Below are 12,959 nucleotides of genomic sequence, written 5' to 3'. Positions count from 1 at the left end.
CTGGTCATGAATTGCCGTGGGGGGAGGTTTGAAGGATTTCTCTGTGGTATTTAATTCAAATGGCCACATTGTAATTGGAAGGCTTTTCAATTTGTGCTGATTTCTGTGCTACTTGAAATTCCATAATTGCATATATATTGATCGTGAGAAGCAAGATAACTGAGTTATCTCTTCCCCCATACTTCCAATTTCCCTGTCGCCGTCTCTTCCACTTTTCTTCCTCTTTAGGATTTGGACATAGTGAAGGGGTTTGATCACGTGAAAAAGCAAAATGTCCCAAATGAAACCACCAGTACCCTACCTATTCCCAATGCTTATGGTCCTCCAAAATTCATCTGTGGAGATATTAACCCTCAAGCTGATAGCCCTGGGTGGTGGTGGTGGGGACTCTGAGGTAATTAGGTCATGAGGTCATGAGGGTAGATGTTCAGGGTTAGTGCTCTGATAAGAGAGGTTCCAGAGAGCTCTTAGCTTACTCTTACCAGCATATGAGAACGAGGCTCTTGGGTACCATGTCTAAACCAGAAAATAAACATTTATGAGACCTGAGACTGCCAGTCCCTTGATCTTAGACTACCCAAGAACTGTATGAAATAAAACATTAATGTTGCAAGCCATCTAGCTTACGGGTGTGTTATTATAGCAAACCGAGCTGACATACACTCAGATGTTGCTTTCACAATTACATTGGTATGACTCCCATAGATGTCTGATGCCTGTCACCCAAATGTTTTTGCTAGAGAGGAGAAAACCACAACAATAACACACAAAACCCAGAGTTTTCCGGGGAACCATGGCATGCCCTTGACCCGAGGCCACCTTTCTTCTGTCCTGGATTCTGCAGGTCCTGGATTCTGTAGGACCACCTCCTCCCTTCTTCTTGTTTTCTACACCAGGAAAGCAGTCAGCAGGAGGAGAGTTTGGAGACCCAGAGTTAGAATTTTGCCTTTTACCCAACCTCAAATAATTGCCATGCATCTGTTGATGAAGCTAAATTGTTGTTTCCGTGCGTTATTGCAACTTGTCTTCTTCTCATTAAGTAATTAATGAATTCATCACCCTTGCTATTAGACTGTAAAGTTCTTTAAAGGAGGAACTATTCCCTGTTCACCTTTGCGTATGTAGTGTCAAGTCTGCGCCTGGCCCATAAGAGGCACTTAATAAGTGGCAATAGGCGGGTAGATGAATGCATTAAATGACTCTATGAAAATTAACATAAGTTATGGTAATTCACTACAGGGAACAATTACTATCTACTTGATTGATGAGAAAAGGCTTTAAGAAGTGGATTGCAAGAGAGCTGGGCTTAGAAGCTATAAATAGACTACCAGTGTGCGTTTTATAAAAGAAAAACAATATTTTATATGAATGTGTGGTACGTGTGTGCGTCCCACATGGGTATGGGCTCCCCCAGAGGGCAGAAGAGGGCATCAGATCACCTGAACCTAGATTAACACTGTCTGATACGGATTCTGTAAGTTTGGGTTCTCTGGACGAACACCAATACTTTTAACACTGAGTCATCGCGTCAGCCCCCAGGAAGAGAGTTTTGTGTGTTTGTTTGTTTATTTTGTGGGGTTTTTGGTTGGCTTTTGGAGTTTTGATTCGTATTGTTTTGTTTTGTTTTGTTGCACCATATACATAAAACAAAAAGACCTTTTGCACATGCTGTTCATGATTATTTTTAAAAATGAGACACCGTCTACCTAGCCCTGAATGTCCTGAAACTCAGTATATAGACCAGGCTAGCCCTAAACTCAGAGAGCTCCACCTGCCTCTGCCTCCCAGGTACATAGATTAAAGACGTGCACAACCATGCCTGCCTAGTTCATGAATTTAAACTTTGCCCATTCTTGATTGGAAGGACTTTCCCATTTCACACACTCCAATCAAGCTGTTTACTTTTAAATGGCTTTATTGAGGTAGAGGGGCATAAAAAAATGAGAACATCTTTGAAGTGAATAGCTTGGTAAATTTTGGTACCTATGAACGTTCATGAAACTATCACCTTAGGCAACACAGTGGACATTGTTGTCACCCCCAAAGTCACCGTGCCCCTTTCTCTGTTCCTCCCTCATCCCACTCCATCTTCCTCTAACCGCCACACTCCACCACTGAATTTAGTTCATTTCACATTTATGATAGATATAGCTGTGAGTTGGCGGCCAGCCTGGCCCACAGACCAGGTTCCGGGACTGCCAGGACTACACAGAAACCTTGTTTCAAAAACAAACAAACAAATTTTAACTGTGGTTTTAGATTTTAACTTTATTTAATTTATTTATTTGTAGGCCAGGCTTGCAAACTTGCAATGCTCCTGCCTCGGACTACCCAGTACTGTAGTTATAGGCAGGCACCATTATGTCTTATTCAGCTTCAGTTTCTGATGGAAGTCAAACTTACCAGAAGAATCTTTGCCAGACTCAAAGGCTGTCTGTTTTTCTTTGGAGATGTTCTAATGTTAGGTTGTATATGTTTTATGATCATGTGGATGATTAGTGTGGTTTCATGTGAGGGATGAACCAAAGTCCGCCCCCTCCACATTCCTCTGTCCTGTGTTGTTTATATCATTATCGCTCGTGCAGTCATCCTGGCCCTGTTTGTAGGAGATTATTCTTTTTCCACTGAACTGGCTGTGTGTGTGTGTGTGTGTGTGTGTATGTGTGTGTGTGTGTGTGTGTGTGTGTGTGTGGCATATAATATATATATCCCCTCACACATGTTATTTTTAAAAGTGTTAGAATCTGATAGGCTATTCTAGATGCTATATTTACTCCCATAACGTGGCATTTTATGGTTCTTAAAAATTACATCATGTTATCATGTATTTATATAACTAACTAACTGTGTCAGGTCTTAGCTTGTGGTGTTTCCTAGACTTTTAAGAATATTTACAGTAATTTCTTTGAATTCTATTTTACATGTTCTGCAGTGTTATTTTCCTTAGCCTAAATCCAGAAATGAAGATGCCATGTCTACATATCAATGGTAACTGCAGCTCATTTGATTCTGCTAGTTTTAATTTTTGAGAACTGAGGTTTCGTGAGAGCCCTGGGATGAATATGGGAGGGTGTGGCAAGGTCTTTGCTCTGGAATTTAGTCTTGCAGAGTTGGCTGGGAGTTGCAAATAGAAGGTCCAGAACGGGTGAGAGCAAAATCTTTCATCAGCCTCGCCTGCTGCGGATTATGAGTCAGCAAATCTAGGAACAGCTATGAGACCGAGATAGAGTCTGCTAGATGCCAAATGCAGAAGGGTCAATGCATGGTCCATGGGAGGCTGCTGGCTCTTCACGGCGATGCCTTTAACTGAAGCTACTGATATAGACCTGGACCCACTGCTGTTCAGCAGATTTGACAGTTGTGAAGGAGAGCTGGATGTGGAGTATACAAAAGTGAGGACAAATCCCACAAGTCAACTCAAGAAAACCACGATGCTATCCTCCTGTCTCTCTAACCATTGATCTCCAGAGGATGACGGCTACTGTTTCACTTCCTCTGGCCAAATTTCCCACCAGTTTCTCTTATGGACAACCCCAAAAGGGGGCTTTTGAGGGAAGAAGATCCTAGGACACAAATGGCTGGCTTGGCTAAGGTCAGACCCTAATAGACTCCTTTCTGGCTTTCTTTGAGTGCTGCTTAACGAGAGAACATTTTCTTCCAAGTTACACGTAGAGCTGTGGGTTGAGACGGAGATAGGCCTGAAAAGTGAAGCATCAGGAGTTTAGTTGTTGTTGTTGTTGTTGTTGTTTTGTTTTGTTTTGTTTTCAACTCCTTCCTAACTTTGGATTTCATTTCTGTCATGAAGATGTTAATTCTTCCTGTCTTTAAATAGTGTGCTTACTTATCTCACACTGTGGAAACCATTGCCTTTGAATTTTAGTGTGACTGCCTGGGAATCACCTCCTATTCTCATTGAGTCTGATGGGATAACATGTTTGACTACATCAATCCCAGTGGTATTGATTCCTGACTACTAGAGACTGAACAAGAACACCTCCCTCCTTTTTTTTAATGCTAGACAAAGTAAATTATGACTGAAAGCCAGCCTTCAGGAAGCCAACTGCAGTCATTCTCTAGTTCTTTAAGTGACCAAACCAGGTAGATTTATTCCCAAATGGTTTCCAGACACTTCTCAGAAATGGCATTAAAATCCAAACAGTTGCTGTGGTAATATGGAGGCAGGACAAACACATTCCAGAGTTGATCACAGTTTAAGGATACAATCCAGCATGGAAAAGAAATCATAACAGCAGGAACCCAAGGCAGCTGTCATATTACAGGCACAGTCAAAAGCCGGAGAGTCCTGAATACTTTTTATGTAGTATTTAGTGTTTTCTGAGGCAGGGAATCAGGTTACCCACAGTAGCCAAGTCTTCCCATCTCAGGTAACCCAAGCAAAATAACCCTCCACTGGCATGCTTGGGGGTTCTTCTCTCAGATGTCTCTGACCACTGAAAGCTGGGTGGCGATGATGCATGGCTTTAATCCTAGCACTGGGGAGGCAGAGGCAGGCAGATCTCTGAGTCTGAGGCCAGCCTACTCTACAGAGTGAGTTCCAGGTCAGCTGAGGCTACACAGAGTAACCATGTCTTGGAACAAAGAAACAAACAAAGAAACAAACAAACAAACAAACAAACAAAACTAACAATTAAAATTAACCATCCCGGGGCCCCAACCATTCTTCAAGATTTCTATGTAGATAATGGTTGATTAGAAAGAGAGACATTTTCTTCGGTGTGTTGTAGCCATCGGTATACACACTCCCGATAACAAACTCTCACTCATGAATCTCTAACAGCCCTAAGAGAAAGTCTCTGGTTTGCAAAAGCAAGCGAATAAATGGCATGTAAATAGAAGAATGAGGTTAGTAAAGAAGGAGAGGGGGGAGGAGGAGGAGGAAAGGGGGATTGGGAGAAGAGGAGGGTAACAAAAAAGAATAGTGGGAATATGTATGAATATAATCAGAATACACCACATCTATCTACATTTAAATGTTATAATCCAATAAAACTCACTATTATGTATAACTATAACCAATATATATTACATGTTAATTGTATTAGTCAAGGTCTAGGAACAGAACTAAGGTTCCCAGAACAAAACAGGCAGTTTCCACTGTTACCCACCAGAACTGTTTGCTAAGACCCTGTTACTAAAGATGCTGGCTTATTCTTCATGGCTTGTTCAGCTTGCCTTCCTATAGCACTGAGGACCACCAGCTCAAGGCTTGCACTGCCCATTCTAAGCTAGGTCCTCCTAGATCCATCATCAATAAAGAAAATGCAACAAAGTGTTGCCCACAGGCCAGTCTTTTGGGAATATTTTCTCAAGTGAGGATCCCTCTTCCAAAATGACTATACCTTGTATTGAGTTGACAATCAATCCGACAAACTTAGATTCACAAGAGAAACAAGTCTTGATTGAGGGTTTGTCTGTGGGTGTGTCACTGGGGAATGGTTTTGATTGTTAAGTCATGTGTGAAGAACCAGCCCACTGTGGGCAGCGTCATGCTCTAGACATGGGCTGTTGATCCCTATAAGAGTAGAAAATGATAGATGAATAGCAATTACTCAGCATGGGTGTATTTGTCTCCCTGTTTTGCTCTTGACTATGATTGTGATGTGACCAGTTAATTCAAACTCCTGCCACTGTGGCTTCTTAAAGTAATGGGTGTCACTTGGAGTTGCAAGTCAGATATAGTCCTTCTCACTCAGTTGCTCTTGGTCATGGTATTTTATTGCAGGAACAGAAATTACAGCACCTGTAAAGAAACATACTTTTTAGTACAATGGAAGCCAGAGAACACTGAATTATTGTTAAGACTATGTTAAGAGCCTGTCAAGGGCTAAACCTTAGAAAGAACTCCTTAAAGCACATTAACTGAAAAATCAAGCAGGAAAAAGTCCTAGGTAACTTTTGTAGAGGAGCTGAGAAGTAGGTGAGGAGAACATCCATTCTGGAGCAAGGATGAGGAGTTTGGATCAAGGAGAGTAGAGACAGAAGAAAAGAAGATGTGAGGGTATTTGGGTGGGTGGTGGGAAGAGCTGTCTTGGTGAAGGGTGTGGATAGAACCTTTCAGTCATTTGGCAGAGGCAAAAAGAATCGTGATGTGGTGAATTGGAGCTTAATGATAAGGTGAAGCAGAGATCTATTTTAAGGAGAAGAAACGGTATCGTCCTCACAAAAGGAGGGGGGAATGCTTCCTAGGAGACAGAGATTGGCAGTCTGTAAAGTCTGTGAAACTTTGGAGCGTTACTATTTTTAGGCATGTAATTACACACAACTCCGAACTGAGACATATAGGTAGGATCATGTCATTATGAGAGACGGTAGAAGCACTAATCATTAGTCACTCTCTTGTTTGATGAGGCCAAAGAAAAACATTTTCAGTACCCTTAAAACTCTCACAAATTTATACTGTCTCTTTAGAATTAGGGATGATTCTGCTCCTCAGTATCCTGTCTTAATTAGGGTCCTGTTGCTATGAAAAGACAGCAATGACCAGAGCAACTCTTATAAAGGAAAACATTTAACTTGGGCTGGCTTATGGTCTCAGAGATTTAGTCCATTATCATCATGGTGGGAAGCATGGCAGTGTGCAGGCAGGCACGGTGCTGGAGAAGGAGCTGAGAGTCCTACATCTTGATCCACAGGCAGCAGCAGAGAGAATGTGTACCACCCTGAGCATAGCTTGAGCATGGGAGACCTGAGAGCTTACCCCCACTGACACACTTCCTCCAACAAGGCTACACCTACTCTAATAAAGCCATACCTCCTAATAGTGCCACTCATTCAAAACACATGAGGCCAAGCATTCAAAACACATGAGGCTATGTGGACTATACCTATTCAAATCACCACACATCCTTTCTGCATTAGTCAAATCTCAGACACAACAGCAAATACTCAACCCATGTTTCTTATAAAGTAAGACGAGGTTTATTCAATTCACAGTTCAGATGGCTCCATTGGTTTGAACCTCTAGTAGAGGTTGCTTATGACTGCGGCACACATCAGAGTTACTGGTCAGGTGAGCCAGCAGAAAGAGAATGAGTGTGGATTCTGTAGTCCCTTTGGGGGTCATCGCCAATGACCTAAGGAGCCTCTTATAAGGACCCAATTTCTCAAAGATTCCATCAACAACCAGTAAGGACCATGTCTTTATATATATGCACTATTAAGGACACCGCCAAACCATAGCACTTTCTTCCAAACCACCACAATTTCACAACTCAGTCCCTCCTCTTGATTCCCAATGTACTCTAGATGGAACTCAAGCTACAAAGGTTCATAAAAGGTCATGGAAGGAGGTATAGACCTGGGGCTTGAGCCAGCCCTTGCTTATGATGTCTCCTAGTGACTGTGGTTATCTGCAGCTTCCTGGACTGTTTCTAGAAGGATGAGTACTTTCCCCTCCTCCAGCTCTTACCTCCATCATACGGCTACTTATGGATCCCCTGCTAAATGGGAAAACCCCTGTCTGGAGCAAGAAGGCAGCCAGGCATAGGGTTTTCTCCCTAACTCTCCTATGGCATGTCTGGACAGCTCACTTGACAAAGATAATTGTTCCGTCGCTCCAACCATGAGTAATGCTTCATGAAGAGTTGATGTTTTTATTTCTTCCAGCGTTGAGACCTTTCCTTTACAGTGTCTCATACATATGCATGAGCAAGAATAACTCACCCAATTTTCTGCATGGGGAACATTATGAAAAGAACTGACAGGAAGAAGGGGAGAGCATTCATTCTGTCTGGCATCTGTTACCTCCCAGGACTGCTCTTGTGATCCCTGTTCACTCTGGGAGAAATCCCCCTCACTAATGCCCTAACCCTTTTCACCTTCTTCTGCTTGTCAGCGCTACACCCTCATTGCCTGTGGGAGACCCCTTCCTCTATGAGATTCCGCGGCCTTCCTCTTGTGCCTTAGAGCATCTTCATACCCCTGCAATGTGTCTGTCCTGAATGCTCCTTCCTTTTGTGCTCAGCCTCAGCTGCAGTTGGTTCTCCTTTACTCGGTCTCCACAGGCTCTCTGCCTCTCCTCACATATGTTCAGCTGTCCCTGCCCTGAAGTAACCACCCTTTAGTCCTGATGATCTCATGCAAGAATATATCCTCTGCCAACCCTCTTTCCTTCCCCCATGTCATGGTCCTATCTTCATCAGAACCCTGTCTTACAGTTAGTCTCTCATGATCTGGCTTTGATATACGTCATAAAACCAGCTCCTTTTGTGTTCATTGTATATTTTTTTCATGTGTCAAAATACACGGTCGTGTCTCCTTTGCATCATTTCAACTACATCCCTGCCACTTTGTTTATCTTTTAGTTCTGTTTATTTTATCTCTCCTCCCTTTGTTCTCATCGCTATAGAGTTATGGGCAGTCTTTTCCTTCTTTGCTGGGCAAGTTCTATATTGAGTCTTTATTCCTCTTCACAGGGCAAAAGGGTCCCCAGTATTTCGTTGGTGCATAGTGAGTCTCAGTAAACACCTAGATGGACAAGGATTGAGGACTTATAAATCATTGATTGCAGCCACATGCTCTACTAGAAATGTGTCTGACCTTTCTTTTCCTCTTTCTTCCTTTGCTTTCATTCCCTCTTTTCTGATGTCAGTAAATGCTACTCTGTAGAAATCAATGGGAATGTTAATACTAAAGGACTTTGCCCCTATCCAAGGCTTTCACTTAGGTTTGCATCATATTTCCCTAAACACCTGCTCCATCATAGGAGTTGAAGCCAAAGTTCTTTTTACATTAATTTATCATTGTGTATGCATGCATGATTTGTATGTACGTGGATGAGACACACACATGGAAGTCAGGGCACAATTTTGTGGAATTGCTTCTCTCTACTTTGATGTGGGTTCCTGGCGTCAAATTTGGGTCAGTACAGCAAGTAGTGTACTGGTTGGTTTTAGTCAACTTGACACAAACCTAGGCATATTTGGGGAGAGGGGATCACAGTTGTGAAAGTACCTTTATTAGATTAGCCTCTAGACAAGTTTTTGGGCATTTTCTTGATTAATGGTTGATGTGGCAAAGCCAAACTCCTAATGGGCAGTACCAACCTTGGGCCGTTAGTTCTAGGTTGTATAAAAAAACAGGCTGAGCAAACCATTGGGACAAGCCAGTCAGCAGCATTTCTCCATAGCTCCCATTTCAGTTCCTTCCTCAAGCTCTTGCCTTGACTTCCCTCCATGATGGACCCGAGCCTGTGAGCAGAAGTAAACCCTTTCTTCCTCAAGTTACTTTTAGTGGTGGTGTTTTGTCACAGTAGTAGAAAGTGTTACTAAGACACTTGCTGAGCCCTCTGGCCAGCCCTCAAATAAGTTTTTTAACTGTCTAGATAATATATCAATGTTTCCAAGGGAGAAACTAACAATACTCACTCTGTCATCAATAACTTATGTTGTATCCATCTTATCTCCCTGTTTAGGATGCAAATATATGAATATGCTGTTTTTCAAAGTTCAGTATAATTTTGCACTGCGATTTTTCCCATGGTGAGTTTGGCTCTGAATGCGCCGAAGCGAAACTAGCATTGTAGGGAGTCCAACCTGCCTTGGAGTGCACTGTAAGTGGATAGACTTCATGTCCATGGGACGGACACAGGAAAGACTGCCCAGTCATCTGGATATAATAGGAAATATCAGCGTCTGGCCAATACAGGTGAAACACATCAACCTGTGAGCTGTTCTAGTCATGGACAGACCAGCGATGTCTGAGTAGAGAGGGTAAGTAAAGGAGGGCAAGGAGTTCCAGAGACCTCCACTTGGAACACCCACACTTTCACAGCTGTCCTTTCTGTCTCTTGTGGCATCCCATTTGATTGGAAATTCACTCCTGGTAAAAGGGTAGAGCTTTGTGTCGTGTTCTTAGCATAAGTGCTGTGAAGGCAGGGGCAATACCTGTTTTGTCTACTGTTGTAGCTCTGGTACCTGGAAAGATCCTTAGTTTATAATAGGTATTCAGTATGACCATATGACAGAGGTAGGGTAGGCTAGAACTTCTCCTTTGCTCTGCTAAAACATTACTTCAGGGCTGAGGGCCTAGCTCAGAGATAAAATACATGGTTAACATGTGCAAGATCCTGTGTTATTCTGGGAGTACTTATTGTACTTGTATAGAACCTGATTCCGTCTCCTAGTACCCACCCACATGATGACTCACAGCCATCGGGGACATCCAGTGCCATCTTCTGACCACTTGAGGCACCAGGCATAGTATATTTATTTCTTTTGTGTGTGTGTGTGTGTGTGTGTGTGTGTGTGTGTGTGTGTATGAAAGCAAAACATTATACAGGCAACACACACACATTAAATCTAAAACTACAAAAAAAAATGTCAAAGATCCTGTGTTGGATCCCTAACACCATCAAAATAAGTGAATTCATAAATAAAATCCTTAAACTGCTTGGATTGAAAAGCTATTAAGTTTATTTACCCTCTTGGTTGGGTTACAGTTTCAGAGGTTCAGTCCATTATTATCATGGCAGGGACCATGATGGCAGGCATAGTGCTGGGGCAGTAGCCAAGAGCTTATATCCTGATCTACAGGCAGCAGACAGAGTGTGAGACTGGGATGCTGTGGGATTTTGAAACCTCCAAGCCCACTCCCAGTGACACACCTCCTAATTCTTCCTTAACTGTTCTACCAACTGGGAACTAAACATTCAAATCTAGGAGCCTGTGGGAGCCATTCTCATTCAAATCATCACAGCGGCTTTGTCCTTTCATTCATTTTGGTTACCTAAAGCCCAGCCCAAGAGTAGTGGGTACAAAGCCCACTACTGAGTCAGTAGACAGGCAGATTCAGCATCCTCTCTGGGGCTGGCCTTATAGGGTATCTTTTACACTAATGATGAAAATTTCAATTATGCCAGCTTAGGTAACATCACATAATTAACATTGTCTTCCAGCAAGAGGATTACTCTGTGGAGGAAGAAGCAGGGACCTGGGGAGCCGGGCTGGACCCAGTTCTGCCACAAAGTGCCTTTCATTACTCAATGCTTCATTTTTCTCCTTCTTAAATATGCAAAGAGAATTGATTCAGAGTTTGTGTGGGGCCCTGAAGAATCTCAGATGGGAAATGTGTGCAAAGGAAAACCCCTTCCTCCCTGATGCTAGGCAGGCATTGGCCTAGGAGGCCATTGAGTAGTCTTGACACTTGCTAGGATATCAAGTATCTTTGAAACTCCAATTAAAGCTGGGGAAAGACTACACTTGTATACTCCCAGCCATTCTCTCACCTCAGCCTTCCAAGTACTGGGATTACAGATGTGAGCTACTATTGTAAGAAAATTTGTGAACTTACAATTCTTTCATGCCATGAAGCGTTGAGTACCATCTTTAAAAAGTTTCATTTAAGGCAAAGATTTTTCCATCAGCAGTTCTACTTCTGAGGCTAAAAAAGAGCTGGTAAGCACAGAACAAAAATCAAAGCTATCTAGTTTTCTTAATAATTTAATTGTTTAAATGATGATGATTTTACCTCATCAATCTAGGAGTCATTTATATCTTGTTAGATATAGTGGAGTTTTGTTGTTCAAAAACAAAATAATCTTACATCAATGAGCTTTAAAGGAGTAGCTTTTAGGGTATTCTCAGTGTCTCTGGAACCTTCTGGATTATGAGGAAGTTGGCATACATACAAGTCTAAAAACCAGGCAAAATGTTGGTAATATAGTGGTAAGGCTAGCTGTTTTCCAGAGACTGAGTAATAACAATTCATAGGAAAGGCTACCATGTGACCAACATTAAAGGCAAATGAAGATTGCCCTTGATGTGGTGACCATAGCTGACAGATCTCTAATACTAATAGACAACTTCTAGGGTAGCAATAGGCAGTGTCATTGTTTAGCCCACAGAGGCCACTTAAGACACTTGGCATTGAAAGCCAGTCTAGACACTATTGAAGACCAGTCTAGACACTATTGAAGACCAGTCTAGACACTATTGAAGACCAGTCTAGACGCTATTGAAGACCAGTCTAGACGCTATTGAAGACCAGTCTAGACGCTATTGAAGACCAGTCTAGACGCTATTGAAGACCAGTCTAGACACTATTGCAGTACCCTGTGTTCTGAACTGATGGTAAGCTCTCGTGGGCTCTTTCTTGTGTCTTATCACAGTTGGGAGCAAAGCCAGATTTTGACTTTTGCTTTTCTTTCTGGTAGTTCCTCAAACTGGAAGGGTTATACATAGAAATCAAGGGTGGGGGCATGGGAAGAGATGAGACATGATGGAGGATGATGGGACGGGATGATGGGACGGGGTGATGGGATGGGGTGATAGGGTGGGGTGATGGGATGGGATGATGGGATAAGATGATGAGATGGGATGATGGGATGGGATAGGATGGGATGGGATGGGATGAAGGAGGGGATGGGATGGGATGATGGGATAGGATGGGATGAAGGATGGGATGGGATGAAGGATGGGATGGGATGATGGAGGATAATGGGATAGAATGAAGGGTAGAATGGGCAGGAAATGGGATGAAATAAAGGTTGAGATGGAGTGAATAAGAGTTAGCCTGTCTGCAAGGCCTATGTCCTTTATCAAGTCACTTTGAGATTTTCTAAGTTGCTGGCAGCAGCCAAGATCAAACTATGATTAATTAAATATTCTCTGTGTTTGGTTTAACATTTCTGCCTGTCAGATTCTTATTCATCTTTCAAGATTTATTTTAAATATCAACACCCAATGGGAATTCCTGATTTCATCCCCACCTTCGAAATGGAAATCTCTAATACTTTTTTTTTGCTTTGTGGGTTTGTTTGGTTGGGGTTTTGTTTTGATTTTGGGGTTTTTTTTGGGGGGGGTGGACAGTGTCTTGCTATATAGTTTTGGCTGGCTTGTTACTTGCTACATATCTCAGGATGGCTCTTAAGATAATCAGTAATAGTTGATTATCTGTCCAGTACATTTTAGTAGGGACAATATTTGAGGGCCAGCAAGATA

The 12,959-nt window shown here is 42.4% G+C and overlaps 1 protein-coding gene across 1 annotated transcript in view; it reads left to right on the top strand.

Moving 5' to 3' along the window:
* Nos1ap (nitric oxide synthase 1 adaptor protein) overlaps nt 1-12,959 on the top strand; it is a 273,184-nt gene that overhangs the window by 212,652 nt on the left and 47,573 nt on the right. The gene's annotated exons all lie outside the window — the stretch shown is intronic.

Source organism: Rattus norvegicus, chromosome 13 (genome assembly GCF_036323735.1).
Source record: "Rattus norvegicus strain BN/NHsdMcwi chromosome 13, GRCr8, whole genome shotgun sequence".
Taxonomy (NCBI): Eukaryota; Metazoa; Chordata; class Mammalia; order Rodentia; family Muridae; genus Rattus; species Rattus norvegicus.
This window is presented reverse-complemented; position numbering and strand designations above follow the sequence as displayed.